Genomic DNA, 16,887 nt, shown 5'->3' with positions numbered 1-16,887 from the left:
TCGCATCGGGATACGAACGGGGTTTCGGACGGGGTTTCGGACGGGGTCTTCATCATGAACGCGTGAGAGAAATCATGCAGCCCTCCGCGTTTAGGACGTAAATTTTAGGTTGCTTGGGATTTGAGATTTTTGACCAGGCTTGGGTCATTCGGCCGTCGCGTCGTAAACGCGTGACGTAGACTTTTGCCGAGAACACCCGAAGCAGAGCGCACACGTACAGAGGTAGAAAATGCTTGCGTTGGTGAGTCGCCGAGTAGGATGTAGTGGGGGCAGAGCTGTCACGGACAGGCTAGAATATGCTTGGGTAAAATACCCACGGGAGGCATTGAGAGGGTAAGCGCTCGCGCGAAAATCCCACGATTCTGGCATCAGTGGACCGAGTAGCTTGAGATTCGTGGCGAGGGGAACGAGACGCGACAAATATATACAATAAACGGTCGAGTCCGGTGCTTCTTCTTCTCGCTCTTTCTTCCGAGAATTTATTTGACGAGACTTTCGAACCGTTCTATTACAAGTGCTCTATCCTTGTCACGCCGATAGGTGCAAGCCGACACTTGTAACGTATTTAAAACCTCTTGTGTATCGCGAGTGACGGTGGTGAAATAAATTCAGAAACGCTCTCCCACTAATCCGATTAATTAAAACTATCTTTATTCGCTTACCATCACAACAGATCTTAAATCTAAATTTCCGCGCAAAGGAAATCGACGACGATCAAACACTAACAGTATTCGTTTGTCTACGATTTGTCCACATTTGTCCAACCAAAATTTTCGTTCGTCCACCCTTCAAAAAGAGTTATTGTTACTATTGCGTGGACCCTCAGGGAATCCTGAGTCTCAATGTAATTGAAGAGTGAAACGCGTTAGCTTTATAGATAATTGTAAATAAAAGGTAATTATAACGATAATAATAAACTGCAATAAGGATTTAAATTAAAACTTTGGAACCATATTTAAACTGTTACAATAAACGATTTTAAACTAATTATAAAGGAAAACGAATTCAATTGATAATGGTAATCTTATACGTCCTTTCCGTTACAATGTTGTCGATGGAATGAATGTCTTTTCATTTCTTTTCATACACCTTTTTGTTTAATTACAAAATGTCCTTAGTTACTACTGACCAATCTTATAATTATTATTTGGTACGATTTATTCTGATTCGTTGATGCGTTTCTTTTCAGTTATCGATAACGAGCGATTTACATATCTACAATGATTCTGACAAGGAGTGTATTTTAGGTGTCCGCCTCCGATTCCTTTGGTTTTCGGATATGTTTTAAAGGACCGAAAAATAAGAGATACGTATTTTTTTATAGCGGCCCGTTTTCATATTTAGGGGGTGAAACCACCCCTCAAAGTTTCGACCCGGAAGTACTATCTCGAAAACCAGAGGAGATACATAAAAAGTTTCAATCGGTGGCTTTCATGGTTTTTTATGTACAATAAACTGGTGTTAACAAATTGTCAAAAATACAATTTGTTTATAACAAAAAAAGTTGTTATAACTTTATTTTACAACTTATTGAAATTAGCGTAATGACATAAAATGACGAGCACTTAATTCCAAATCCATTGGTATATTTATTTTTGAAATTGCCTCCTTAGTCTCGCAGTTTTTTATTATTTATATCCTGTGCGCACGTCCGCTCATTAAGCTTCCGATTGCCTCGGTTTTCGGAGAATATATTAATAAAAATTAAATAATGGTTAATTTATAAAAGTCAATTTCGATTTCTCAAAAAATTTTATATAATATTTATGAATCTTTTTGTTTGCAAAAGCAACTTTTATTTGCAAACGTGATGTCTTGTGTCATTCATATTTGTTGTTTTTCAACGAACGTATGCAGCGGCACAAGAATAACTCTGGCGACGTTATTTTTCTGAAAAACATGTTTTCGCAGACTTTTTTGTCTATGTTTGTGAAAGATAGAGTTATTAATAGAGTATTGTAAGAAAACAACAAGCGTTATCGCAAGTGCTCTTGTATATAAATCGCAGTGCTCAGGAGTAAGAGCTTGCATTGTGACTTGAGTTTCGAAGTTGGTGGACTTTACTGTCAATTTCGATTGTTCAAAAAATTTCTTTTCTTTGTTTTCATAATTTATTTTACTTTTTAGAATAATTAAAAGTGTCGCCAATAAATTGACCTGTGTAACTACAGTTTTTGCGAGTGAAAATGATTATTAATCCGATGAACGTGATCAATTTGTTATTAGCAACATTTCAAACAATGTACTTGATGGAAACTCCTATAACAAGGGATGAAATACAATTGAAAGAATCCAAACAGAAAATGTTGCTTGATAGCATATTTGAATTTAATGAATTCGAAGTTTCGGAAGAGTTATCATTAGACTTCCTGGATCAGTTTAAGGAGTGTGAAGTTGAAGCTGTTGATGAAGATGATGAAAATGAAAATTGGTCAGAAGAAATATATACAGGAGTTTGTTCACAGCGCGACAAAGATGTTGATGTCGAGTATAAGCGGAATGCAGTTACATTTTGGAAAGACGGAGAAAAAAAAGAAAGTTTAGTACAGTTCAACATAATTTTAAACTTGTTTCTTCTGAACGACAATTACGACGATGGACTTTACAAGTTGAAGCAGGAGGAACCAGACGAGAAAGATTAACACAAATTTCCGAGTATGTAATAAAAAATATGAGGAAAACTCTTGATGCCGGTTATATTTTGCATGAGAGAAATATTCGACGATGGGATTTGAAGGCATATAAGGAGCAGGGTAATGATAATATGGTATTTAAAGCTTCTAGAACATGGTTAGGTAATTTTAAAAAAGCTAATCGCATTGTTTCACAAAAAGTAACCAAATTTGTTACACGAAAAACAATGGAAGATGATCAAGTCTTGAAGGTCAAAGCTACAAACTTTGTTAATGAACTGAAGCCTTTGATTGCTGAATACGGCCCTGAGAATATATATAATTCAGACCAGAGTGGATTTCAATTAGAAATACATTCTGGACGAACCTTAGCAGTGGAAGGCCAAAAAAAAGTAGAATGTGTTGTACAATGTGTATCTTCAACGACACATAGTTATACAATACAACCAACAATAACTGCTGATGGAAGATTGTAATCGCCTGTGTTTATGGTCTTGCAAGAAGCAACTGGACAATTTGGACCAATAGTTGAAAAAACATTATTTAAGCCGACGAACGTATACGTGACTGCATCAAAATCTGGGAAACTCACTTCTGGTAATGTATACTTCGAAATTATATTAATTAAAGAATCTTTTATTAATTATTAAAATTGACCTATGCGTATATATGTAGTTACTGCGGATTTTATTTTAACATTGCAGCTCATTTCAAAACCTGGTTGGAAGAGATCTTTTTTCCTAAAACCAAAACAACAAGTGTGTTGTTGCTAGATTCTTGGAGTGGATACTGTGAACAAGATGTACATAATGTGAAACCAGTAGGCAAAGAAATTATAATTAAGAGGATACAAACAGGTACCACTGGACGAATACAGCCTCTAGATGTTTATGGATTTAGGATGTGGAAGAATTACGTCAGGCGATTTTCCGACGATGTCCTGTTGCATGACTATAACGTTAATCTTCATTTAAGAAACAATATAATTAAATTACAATCGCTTGTACATAATCAATTGTCCTCACCAAGATATAAAAACCTATTCCAGTATTCTTGGTATAAAAGTGGGTACGCAGAAACCAAGTTAGGAGATTTTGTGAATCCTGTAGAATTTGCTTTCGAAGAGAATATAGAAATGAAATGTGCACTCTGTTATGAAACACCGATAGCTAGATGTTCTTGGTGTAAAAAAGCATTTTGTTTAAAACATTTTTTTCATGAATATCACTTTTGTGACAAATATGAACCGTAAAGTCTTCGATAATATATGTATTCTCCGAAAACCGAGGCAATTGGAAGCATAACGAGCGGGCGTGCGCACAGGATATAAATAATAAAAAACTGCGAGACTAAGAAGGTAATTTCAAAAATAAATATACCAATGGATTTGGAATTAAGTGCTCGTCATTTTATGTCATTACGCAAATTTCAATAAGTTGTAAAATAAAGTTATAACAAATTTTTTTGTTATAAACAAATTGTATTTTTGACAATTTGTTAACACCAGTTTATTGTACATAAAAAACCATGAAAGCCACCAATTGAAAGTTTTCATGTATCTCCTCTGGTTTTCGAGATAGTACTTCCGGGTCGAAACTTTGAGGAGTGGTTTCACCCCCTAAATATGAAAACGGGCCGCTATAAAAAAATACGTATCTCTTATTTTTCGGTCCTCTAAAACATATCCGAAAACCAAAGCAATCGGAGGCGAACACCTAAAATACATGAGTGCTAGGTTAAGAGGCAAAGGCAACTGGCAAATGTTTAAACATTTGTTTCTAACTGAATATTGATTATTTTATAATCTTGAAATGCATTTATTAAAAGGATCTCTAACTGTCTAACAGGTTTCATACTTCTTCAATCAGTGTCAACTTCACCTTAACTACACCGCTACGTGACATGAGCGAGGATCGCAACATTATGTTGTCGCGAGAATGTGTGTTCAATTCAAGCGATATTTAGGGTTATCCATATGCGAATGTTGAAGGCACGAAGTTAGAAACAGATGTAATACTAGAAGGAAGAAAAGTGAAGTGGCACAAGTAGGAAGGGAATTGAAATCAGTAGATACTCGTCCAAAAGGATAAATTTCAGATTCTTTACTTAAAATATTTGAACAATTGTTCTTTATCTCCATCTCCTAAAGTGCAAAACAATGCCGAGATGTTAAAACACTCGTGTTAGGTCATGCAATGTTCGCACTTAATTGCCGAACCGTTACACGATCTTTAGAATTCGAAACCGAAAATAAAGCATACTTTGATTGTTTCGTAAAGGCTGTATTTACAAGTTGTGTGTTTGTGTGCGTGTGTGTGTGTGATGTTCGCCGGGTAAGTTCTAGTTTGAGTCTGATTTTTGTGTGTCGTCGCTTCCTCCAAATTCGCTGAAGGCGTTACCAAACCTCGCTTCCTTATTGGTTATGCCCTGAAGGGGAAGGCAAATTTCTCGGTTTTTCCAACTGACGTGGAGGTGGAAAACCTCTCCTTCAGGGCGAAGCGGACGTCAGTAAAATATCGCGCACGTGGTCACGTAGCGAGTTGACCGCGACGAAGTTTCGAGTCTCTCAACGGTAGGGTTTATAGCTGTATTGTCTGCAAGTCAGCGCGCCCCGGTAAGGACCGGCGCGGATGGGTCCCAGGTTACTGGCACAATACAGGCTAACTTCAGAGACGTAGAAGGAAGGCCTCGTAGGACGCTGCCGCAGGGTGGTGAGACTCAATGAATTTTTTTGTTGGCAAGGACAGCATCCTCTAGCGGTTTGGGATAAGAATGAATTACTACAAGCGGGAAACTTAATACGTGAGTTTAGTTCTGTTCACTTAAATTGAAGTTCAAAACGACTGAGATACAATTTGCATATAACTATGTACACACAATTTTAGAAGTGTAAATTGTCACATGGACATTGTATCTCAGTCATGTTTTTGAGAGAATAGAAATGAAAAAGTATACATTTATTTAATGAACGAAATCTTTTGCGTTGTATTTCAATCGCTTTTTTATACAAGTTGACATTATTTTCATTTGTAGTTTCCTTCCCTAATATAATATTGTTAATGTACTTGCACTAATTGCGCAAACAGTATAATATTGTTGTGATTTTGAGGATCGATCTGTGGATTAGTCGTTTCTCTAACAACCGCGGATATTTAGAAAGAAAGTCTCCGATATGACATGAAAGAGAACGGATATACTAAATTTAACTTGTATATATTTGTATATGTCGGAGGCGGAACGAAATCCTTCATCATCGGACCCGTCGGAGTTTGATCGGTGACGTTCTCCATCGGCTCAGCCCCTTAGCACTCAGGCGATGCACAAAACTCTACGCAAACGCAACGCTCGACCTTGTAGCGCAACACGAGACACATCAACGAGTTGACGGGTTGACAGAATGTTCGCGTACGTCTTTACGTTATCTCTCTCCGTACCCACGAAAACACGACTTTTCTCGAAGCTCGTGTTATCTCTACCGTAGCCGAAACTATTCTGCCGCCCGTGGTCACGTTCAACAGGGTCCCAGCCCATTTTCTTCAAGGGACCCTATCTCGCATCTCCTTCTGCGACGCGCGCGAAGAGGGGTAAGAAAGGAAAACGGGGACTGTTTTATTGTCCCTTCGCAGGGCAATTACTAAGGTACGTCCAAGCTTCGGACTCCAAACTATCCTATGGTCCACGCATAAACTAAATGCCTAAATTGTTATTTTACAACTAGACTTAATCCTACACAGACGTGTAATGCCAAAAGTTTACATATGTTTTGTAGAATAAACAAGCGTTACACGTCGTTGCTGACGGGCTGCGTCGCTGCCATCGCGCCCCGACATATATAATTAACGTTGTACAGTTCTACAGTCTTAAATAAACGTTGCGTTGTGTTGCGTTCAATAATAAAATACCGTTATGTCGTCTGGCGGAACACCACGGCGTAATAATATTATTGTTTTATTTATAAAATTGATTGTTGTATCTTTATGGGTACACATAAATGTAAATTTTACATAGTGTTTGATATATGTAAGAATTATTTCTATGGTTCTTTCAACGATGGTTTTATATTTAATTATGTACTCTGCAATTCTATAGAGTGTCGCTATACATTGCACAAATACTGTATTGTACTTTTCTAAAATATCGCTAGTTATATTTGTGATACCGTCATAAATATGTATTTTACAAAAATTATACTTTATCATCCGTAACAACTCCGTGTGTAAATATTTGCATAGCTGTTCCGTCATTACTGTCTTGTATGTTTTTCCAATTACTTTTTGTAGTTGTTGATGATTTAAACTAATAATTGTGTTGAAAACAATTTCACAAGCGCACTTACTAAAGCTAGAATTGGCCAAAATGAAAATAAGAACACCAAACTGACCTGTACGATACAACACAATACAACCGAATACAACGCTCTGGCACGCTCTGGTTCCAAATGAAAACGGGTATGGCGTGGCGTCGGTGGCGTCGGAAGACAATGGACGCGTCAAACAGGGAATCAAAAGGAAATGGACGCTGTCAACACCATCTATCGCATACTTATGTCACTACATCGAGTTCAGCGCCGTCGAAAGGTTTGGGGTAGAACAAATTTCGTGCCAACAGCTCGCCCATAAGAGTGTCACCATCCTGCTCTGCCGTCCGTATGCTCCATAGACATATATAATAGACTGCGCGATCTTATGGTAGAGATGAGGTTGGCAGTAGAGTGAGAGGATAATACATGAAGTCATAGACTGCTCTTTCTAATAGGGCTGTTGGTGGGGGATTCTCCTACGGCTGTGTTGAGGCATTACATGCGTGCAGTATTCCTTCTTCTCATCGCTCTCCAGTCGCTTTCTCCCCTCCCTCTGCGATGTGCCAGCGAAAGAGGAATGACTCCATCGCTACTTCTGTCCTCTGGTCTTGCTTCGTCCCTACCATAACACAGCGCCATCTATTATATATGTCTAAGGTATGCTCCCACACTAGACCTGCGCACGCGCATTACACAAATTAGCGCAGACATGTAGATATACATGGGACACTTGTACCCTCATTTCCATTACTCCCTCTTATCAACGTGTCGAAGTTCTTAAATCTAACTTAAATTTATTAATCTCATATAATCGCTATGCTTATCCTTGGTTAAGGATTTTGTGAACATATCCACTGCAATTACATTTGTTACGTCCCGCGTTGCGGTCGTTACTTTATTAAGGTGCTAAAGCACGCCCTGTCTGAACTTACTGGTGAAGTACGCAACTTTAGATAGGGAATGTGAGCTATAGGAAATCACTCTCGTTCTTGATAACAACAAAGATATATTCTAACAATAAAGTAAATAAAAGATACAAATAAATTTTGCGGTCGGCTCGGTCAGGATTTCGAATCCTTGAAAAGAGGAGGACTGAGGCACTGCGGGATACGTTGTGACCGTCTCGAACGTTACACTTCGCGGTCCGGTGTCTTATAAAACGCGCCTGTCAGGCCGCGCGTAATCACAAAGTTGCGTTGCCGAAGATAGGAAACGTCGCGGAACCCGATACCGTACAGCTGAGTGACCGCTGTCACTCGGTTCGCCGTCGCGTGTGAAGATGAGACGAAGCACTGTCAAAGGTGACTGCCGAAATAAGAAGAACTGACACTCTGACTGACTGACTAACAGACTGCTTGTGTCCTTTGTCCGAGAGTTTATATTGTCCTGGTGACTGTATGAAATCGTAAGGACTTCATTAGGTCACTAATGCACGATGAAATGAGGAATGTCGATTAAGCATTTCCAATCTGATAGTCCTCGTTAATCGCGAGTGGGTCAGTGGTTGCGTTGACTGTCGACATTTCTCGTTATGGTTTTAAAGAAACGAAATGTGGAATGATTTAATTAATAAGAAAAATGTGCAACGGAAAGGGGTTATGAAACTACAAGATATAACACCTCAACCAATTGTACTTTGTTCTGACTTGGTACCTCCCTATTTTCCTCTATGAATTGTACGTCTCTCTTTTTTATTACCGCGCGTGTTCCTTTCTTCCATAATCTATAAGTCTTGGCATCGTTCGGGTATACAACCAGAATGTATTCTGCCCCTTTTGCGGCCAACTTGCTTCTGGTTCTTCCTTTTTCAAGCGCTATTACTCGACTCCCGAAGATCCTCATGTAGCCAACATATGGCTTTTGCCCTGTCAAATTTTCGTAAGGCGTGGTGTCCTGGTGTACTTTAGTTGGGCATCGGTTTCTTATATATGCTGCAGCGTTTATGGCTTCTGCCCACAGTGACATAGGCATTCCAGTCTGGATGAGCAGGTAACGTGATATTTCAACAAGGGTACGGCTGGCTGTTTCTGCTAATCTCTTTGATGTGGAGTGTATTCCACTATCAATTGCCTTGATATCCCCTCATTCTCCAGAAAATTCCTGAAATCCCTTCAGAAATATTCGCTGTCACCATCTGTTCTTAGTTTCTTGATTTTATTTCCTGTGAACTTTTCCGCATATGCCTTATAGCCTTTGAATGCTTCGAATGCCTCTGATCATTTTTTCAGTGTTTTGATGTGAATGTAACAGCTTGTATCATCCCCCTAAAGCAGGCCTGTCCAAATGGCGTCCTCCATGTGCAACGGCGGTTCTCACAGTATAATCAACCTACTTAACATTTTCTTTCTTCCTCTTTCAAGATGCTGTTAAACCCATTTCACATTCTCTTTTTCCCTCTTTGAGGATATGTACTCTCTATTCCATGGATCGCTTTCACTCATTCTCGTAGCGAAGACGTCTGAATATCACAGAATGTATTTTCAGATGTTAAATAATTCTAGTAGTACACCTAGATAATAGTAATGAGTATATGTACATTTTTTGCAATGACTTCGAACGTAGCATTTTATATATTTATTATGATAGCAATGTGATAGTATTTAGAATTACTGTATAAGCTGGGAAATTAATAAAATATATGTTTATTTATATGGTTATATACAAATTTATTACTAAATACAGAAAAATTATATAACAAGGTCCAAAATATTTTTGCATTTTAGTTTCTCATCGGGATTCCTATTATTTATTACTAGATAAATTTATAAAAGTTTGGAAATAATATAAATCCTGTATAATTATTAATAACAATGGTTTCCAAGTTTACGAATTAATATATATAAAATACAAATGTAACATATACAGGCTGTTCCACTACTAGTGAGAAAAAATTTAAGGGGTGATTCTTTCAGGCCAAATAAGATGAAAATCAAGAATAACGCAATTGCAACAAATGCTTCGTTTGCTAGTTATAAGCATTTTAAAATTAACCCAAATGATGGCAATCCGCATGCACGGAGCGTCAGCGGACCACGGTTCGTGAGGGGCGTACAGTCACTTTAAAGATTCAACGACGTGCAGGAAAAGTAGAAAGAACAGCTGTCTACTTACATCGTAGAAGATGTCAATAACTTGTGACCGCGATATTTGAGCCGAATCCACTTATATCGCATTAACTTAGATTACTCGACAAAATTGTCAAGAAATGTAAATATCTTCTTACGAATATTATCGAGTAGAGACGGTTAATGCCTCCCTAGTTGTCACGTACAACAATTGCCCTGTCCACGAGTATCCATGAAATTAATCCGCACATGCACGTACACCACGCAAAGTCCGCGAAAGGTGTCCACGCACACTGCGCGATTGTCCTGTCCGCGAACAATGTTCACACACACTGCACGATTGTCCCGTCTGCGAAAAATTTGCACACAGTGCGCGATTAATTAGACCTGCGAGCGGTTCCTCCGTTGGGTTTAACACTCTATAGGTTACACAAAACTAAAACTCAAAATAATTAATTCATAACTATTTAACACTAACATTTAACCTTCACTAATTAATGTATAACAACTATTTACAGTAATTTGAAACCTGCAATAATTAATAAAACCTGCAATAATTAATAAAACCTGCAATAATTAATAAAACCTACAACATTTAATTAAACTTGCAATAATTAATGAAATCTAGAATATTCAATAACACCTACATTAATAAATTTGCACTATTTATAACAACGACGTACGTTACTCTACGAAATAATCAGTAAAATAAACAAAAGCATAGATTTCCGAACATGAACTCTATTTGCTCGAAGAATGCAAAGGGCACCGTTCGGAAAGGACAACTGATATTGTTGAACTTATCCTCCCTCGTTAGGCTCGATGTGGCGTAATAGATTGATTCCCACTCTTTCATGGTCAATACTTTTTGGATAGGAAAAACTGCATGGGAAAGTATTTTGGAGGTCGCGTTTCTTTTCATATATTCTTAGAGCAACATCCGTATTTTTTTTCCTACACCAGTCGGGCCCATTTGGCCACGATGCCGAGGGTGTGCGAGTCTGGACATTATAAAACTGTCTCTTGTCTTCTGCAGTGCGACCACCTGCGGATTGCCTGTAACGTGTTACTGCCACCGACGAAGACCTTTTTTTTTTTTACGCGGGGGAAATGCATTATGCACACCTTGGAGTCCTGGGGTGGGACTCCGAGGTAGTGTCGGACTCTCACCCACGAAAACCCCCGCGGCTGACTACTCGGGCGGAACTCGGCGGTGGCGGGATCTCGTGTGAACGCACCGCAACCACCGCGGCTATGCTCCCCTTATCGGGGAGCCCGTTCCGTGGGGGCGATCGGACGCCCCCCAGAGGTGACCGATACCCCGGTCACCCCCCATTCCCTACTCCGCCAGCGTCGGAGGACTGCACTCCGACGCCGGCACTACCGGGCCGCTTTGGATGCAGACGAGGACCCCACCCCGACTGCATCAGCGGCCCCGACGAACGCGTGCGCAAAGGCGGGAGGCACAGGAGCCGAAGCTCCGGCTCCCGATGTCCACGCATGCGTCCGCCCAAACACGCAGGCCTCGCCTGCCGGGGTGCGAGGAGACGACTACGGGCGGAGCTGCCCCCGCCGGCGTCGCCGGGGCCGGCTGTGCGGGCCCCACGGCCCCGCCCACGACCCCGCCTCGCTCTCCTCCGCTCTCGACGAGCGGGATAGCGCGCCTCGTGGTCCAGCTCGTCGTCCTCCTTCTGCGAGATGACGGTCTCGCAGAAGGACACCGCCCTCCACGACCTCTCGCTCCCCACCATGGCCGCAACCACGACCGGGAGCGAGAGGTCTCCCCCTATCTCTAAACGGAGTGCCCGCCTTTCCCTGGCAAAGGACGGGCACTCCTCCAACACGTGCTGCGCGGAGTCAACCTCCGCGCCGCACTGGTGGCACTCTGCCGTCGCCTCGGCTCGTACTTTACGCAGGTACTTACCGAAGCATCCGTACCCGGTGAGCACCTGCGTGAGCCGGTAGGAGAGCCTGCCGTGCCGACGGTCCAGCCATCCATCAAGGACGGGCAGGACCGCGCCCACGGCTCGCTGCCGGGCGGCGCCGCTGTTCTTTTCGCGAGCGAGCCGCCGGCACTGGCGCTTTCACCCTTCGACCGCGTCGTCCGGCGGGTCGGACCCGTTCCGGCGGAGGCTCTGCAGACACCGATATACATCGGCGTCAGCCTCCGCCTGGAAATCAAAGGGCACGACCCCTGCCAGGACGGCCGCCGCCTCGTGAGAGATGGTGCGGTACCCCCTCACGACCCTGATGGCCATGCGGCGCTGGATGCGCCGCAATAGCTGCCGGCCCCGCCGGCCGGCCATCAGGGCGTCGGCCCATACGGGTGAACCGTATAGGGCCATGGCCCGCACCACCCCCATGTAGAGGCGGCGTACCTTCTCTTCTGGTCCCCCGAGATTGGGCATCAGACGATCCAATAGGGTCGTCACGCCCTCAATCCGGGGTCCAGGCGGTTGAAGTGTCTTTCGAAGCGCCAGCGACTATCCAGGTCGAGGCCGAGGTACATCATACGTCCCTCGACCCGGACACAGGCGTCTCCTACTCGGACCCAGGCCTGGGGGACCTGCCGCGACAGAGGTAGTCCATGAAACATGACCACCTCCATCTTTGGCGGCGAGATCTGTAACCCCACGTCCCGGATCCGAGCGACGTTGAGTGCCACCCCCACCTCCGCCAGACGGATGGTCGTCGTCCACTCCCTCCCGACCGCGATGATCAGCGTGTCGTCTGCATAGCAGACGACCCGCACACCGGGCGGGAGGAGCCCGCGCAAAACCGAGTCGTACCCCACATTCCACAGTAGGGGTCCCAGGATGGTCCCCTGGGGTACGCCTCGGTTGACTCTCCGTCGCACGATTGTGCCACCCCGGCCGGGGTACTCGATCACCCTGTCCGACAGGTAGTCCTGCAGCACGATCCGGAGATACGGAGACACCCCGTTGTCACGGAGTGCCTCCCGGATCGTGTCCCAGAGGATGGTGTTAAAGGCGTTGGCGATATCGAGAGATATCGCCAACGCCACAACACCGTGGGAAACTGCCCGACGCGCGAGGGAACGAACGTGGTCAATCGCGTCAAGCGTTGATCTTCCTTCGCGGAAACCGTATTGGCAGTCTGCCAGACCACCGTCGGACGTGCCCCTCGACAGGCGAGCAGCGAGCACACGCTCGAAAAGCTTGCCCGCTTCGACGAGGTGACATATCGGCCGGTACGCGGAAGGAGAGCCCGCAGGCTTTCCCTTCTTCGAGACGAGAACTATCCGGCCCCGCTTCCAGGGCAGCGGGACCCGCCCCGACATCATGCAGCTGTCAAACAGCCGCATGAGTCGGGGCCCGAGGACGCGTGAAGCCAAACCCAGCGCCCGCCCGGGGATGCCGTCGGGCCCCGGAGCCTTGTCGGCCACGATGCGCTGGAAGGCATCCGCGAGCTCCTCTCGCGTGACCCTCAGCTCGGTGGACCAGTTGGTCGGGTCCGCCGGCTCGAGCGGCCGCGAGCCCTCATCCGGATCAGCCGGGAAGAGGGTCTCGACGACACGCTCGAGAGCATGGGGTTCAAGACGCTCCGTGACAGGGGGCCCCGCCGGTCGCATGCGTCCGAGGACGATGCGGTACGGGCGCCCCCACGGGTCACGTTCCAGCGTCTCCAGGAGCTCGCCCCAGGCGCGGGACTGGGTCTCCCTGATGGCGCTCTGGAGGTCCACCGTTGCTCGTCGGTAGACCCCATAGAGCTCGCGCTCCCTCGCCAGGTCGCGGTTCCGTCGTCGGCGGGACCTGGTGAAGCGGCGCCGCGCGGCGTGACACGCGTCACGCAATGCAGCGATCGCGTCGCTCCACCAGTATGATGCCCGCCTAGGGGGCTTCCTGGCCCGGGGCATGGCTGCATCGCATGCAGCCGCCATTGCCTCTCGGAGCCATTCGGCCTCCCTATCGAAGTCCGCGGCCGATCCGGCCGGAACCTCCGGGCAGGACACGGCGAGGGCCGCCTCCATCAGCGCGTTCTCATCCAGGCACTTGAGCGCCCAACGCGGTGGTCGGTCTGCGCCCGAGCCGCGAGCGGGGTGGTGTCGAGGGGTGGCGGAAACATCGAAAACGATGTAGAGGTGGCCACTAAGTATTACCACCTCCTCCGCCACCCTCCGCCCCGACACGAGACGTGCGGCGGCGGGCGTAGCCCATGAGAGGTCAACAATTGACTCTCCCTGCCACCGCACGCACGTGCTCGCAGACCCTCGGTTGAGCAGCCGAAGGTCCGCGCTCGCCGCCCATTCCTCCAAGGCATCGCCCCTAGCGTCGGTCCTGGGGCTTCCCCAGAGGGTAGACTTCGCATTGAAGTCCCCCAGGACCAATGTTGAACGAGTCGGATCACGGGACACAAAGTCCCGGATCCCGTTGAACAGCATCTCAATTGCCGCGAGGGGCATGCTCAGAGGGGCATACACCCCGACCACCGCGAGGCGCCCATTGGGCGCCGCGACGGAGCCCGGCGCGTCCCCCGCCCAATCGGGGCGGTCAGGGACGCGGTACGGCTCCGCGGCGACGACCAGGCCAAACCCCCTTTTGGCCAGGCTATGGACAAACAAGTCCTGTGCCCGGGCCGAATGATTGAGGTTGGCCTGGAGGACCCGAGTGGGGGGGAAGACTAGTCCGTCACCATAGCCTCCCCCCGGCCGGATCCTCCCTCCGCCACCGCCGACGCCAACGGCGTCGGAGGCGGGTCGCCTGCCGAGCTAGTCAGCTGGCTCAACCCTTGCTGCGTCGGCGCCGTCGCCGCCGTCGCCGCCGACGCAGCCGGTGCTGCCGCCGCTCCACGCTCCCTTCGGCCCCGCCGGGACGGTAGAGGCGCGCAGCCCATGCTGCCCAGCCAGTGGTCCGTCGGCCGACCTAGGTCGGCGCAGACTGGGCACTTGGGGGCCGCCGCGCAATTCCGGACCAGGTGCTCCCCGCTACCGCAGCCGTAGCATCGCCCGGCACGGTCCGCGTCACGCGGACACTTCAACCGGACGTGCCCCAGCTCCAGGCAGCGGAAGCACCTGTGGGGCCTCGCCGGGAGCGCTTCCACCCTGGCCGACGACCAGCCGACCAAAATGCGGCCGGCTATCGTCAGCCATTTCGCAGCTGCGAGGGGGCAGCGCACCCACGCGGTGCCGAGGCCGGACACGTTTCGGCGTATCTCGCCGGAACGGACCTCGGCAGGCGCGCAGCCGCCGACACGGGCGACCGCCACCGCCACGGCCTCCGCGGTCACCGACTTGTCGAGGCCGGTGAACCGCAATTCTGCGGTCTTCGCCGGCCTCGAGACCCGGACGTCGGTGCCGCGGAAGACTTCGCGTCAGCTTTCGCGGCGCTCTCCGGTCCGGGGACCTCCAGAATGGAGGACCCCGTCTGACCCTTCCGGAAGCGGAGGTCGGTAATCCCGACCTCCGCCAGCTTAACCCCGGCCACAGCACGCCGCATGACGTCCGCATACGGCGTTTGGCTGCCCGGGGCCACGGTAAAGGCGACCGCTGCCCGCATCGGCACGCGCAGGAGGCGACGGCCCCCCTGCGCTTTCCTGAAGGCGCCGGCTGCCTTCATCGGGCTGAAATCACCGGGCGTCCCCGTCCACGGCCGCGCAGGCGGAGGCGGCTTCGCCACAGCCGGCGCCGGAGGCTTCTTCCTCCTCTTCCGCCACTTGCGCCGGCTCCGCTGCCGCCCGGCACCGCGGACCCGCCGCAGCGGGGGCGTCGGTCCGTCGCCGGCTCTCAAGGCCGGCGTCGGCCCCCAGGCCGTCGAGGCACGCCATAATGCGCGCCTGGAAGGCCGCGAAGAGGCGCCCCACGCGCCTCTCCACGAACCCTCGACGTCGGCCACGGTGAGAGCGCGCCCCGCGGCCGGCATCTCGCCGGGCACGCAGGGGGCGCCACAACCGCGCCTCGCGGGATCGAGGGCGGGGCCGGAAATAGCGCCGGCTCAGCGGCAATGGCGCTGGCGGGGCCGCGGGCGGAGGCGGACCGCCGGCGACGGCTCGGGCCAGGCAGCGGGGCAGGCCCCGGTGGCGGGGGCGGCGGCATAACAACCGCGTCTGGGGGGCCCCGGTTGCGTCAGCCGCCGCCCCGTCGTCGCGCACGCGCGACAGCGCCTCCCTTGCCGCGAGTCAAGCGCGGAGTTCCCTGACCTCGCGCTCGAGCTCGACCTCCCGCTCGGAGCCCGTCGTCCGCTTAGCCTGCTCGGCGGCCGCATACTTTATGTGTAATACGGCCTCCCGCAGGCAGCGGACGAACGTCCCCTTTAGATTGCGGCTTGACTCCGCAACCTTCTGGACGACGGCAACCTTTTCCCAGATCACCGCCCCCAGGTCCGCCGTTGGAGCTCGCCGTATCTCTGCAACAAGCTCGGCCTCGGAAGGCAGCGGCTTGCGCGACCGGTGCACCGGTCGTGGGTGCACCGTCGGATCCTCCACCACTATCTCCAGTTGAAGCTGACGCTCCTGGACCGTGATCTCCAGGAGCCGATTCTTGGCCTCCGCCAGTAGCCGTATTTGCCCGTCGTCGGGGGGCGTCCCCGCTTGCGGTCCGTCGCCGCGCCAGGCCCGACAGCGTCGGACCAGACCGACGCCGGCGAGACCGTCGACGCCGACGCATCGGAGTCGTCGTCGCTCTCCGACATGCCGACGTCGACGTTCGTGCTGCCCGTGTTAGGCCTCCGGCCCTGGCCGTTGCGTTGCAGCAGGCGCTGCAGCCGAATGGGCGGCCGCAGCTCCCGCGACACATCCGTCGACCCCGACGGTCCCGACGCTGCGACGGGGACGTGGGAGGGAACGTCCCTCCTGCTTCTCCTTCTGCCGCACACAGACGCAGGGGCAGACGAAGTGCCTGCCCCTGACGTCTCCTCACCAGTAGTCCTGCTGA

This window comes from Dufourea novaeangliae, unplaced genomic scaffold (genome assembly GCF_001272555.1).
Source record: "Dufourea novaeangliae isolate 0120121106 unplaced genomic scaffold, ASM127255v1 scaffold247, whole genome shotgun sequence".
NCBI classification, from domain to species: domain Eukaryota; kingdom Metazoa; phylum Arthropoda; class Insecta; order Hymenoptera; family Halictidae; genus Dufourea; species Dufourea novaeangliae.
Note: the sequence above shows the minus strand (reverse complement) of the source record.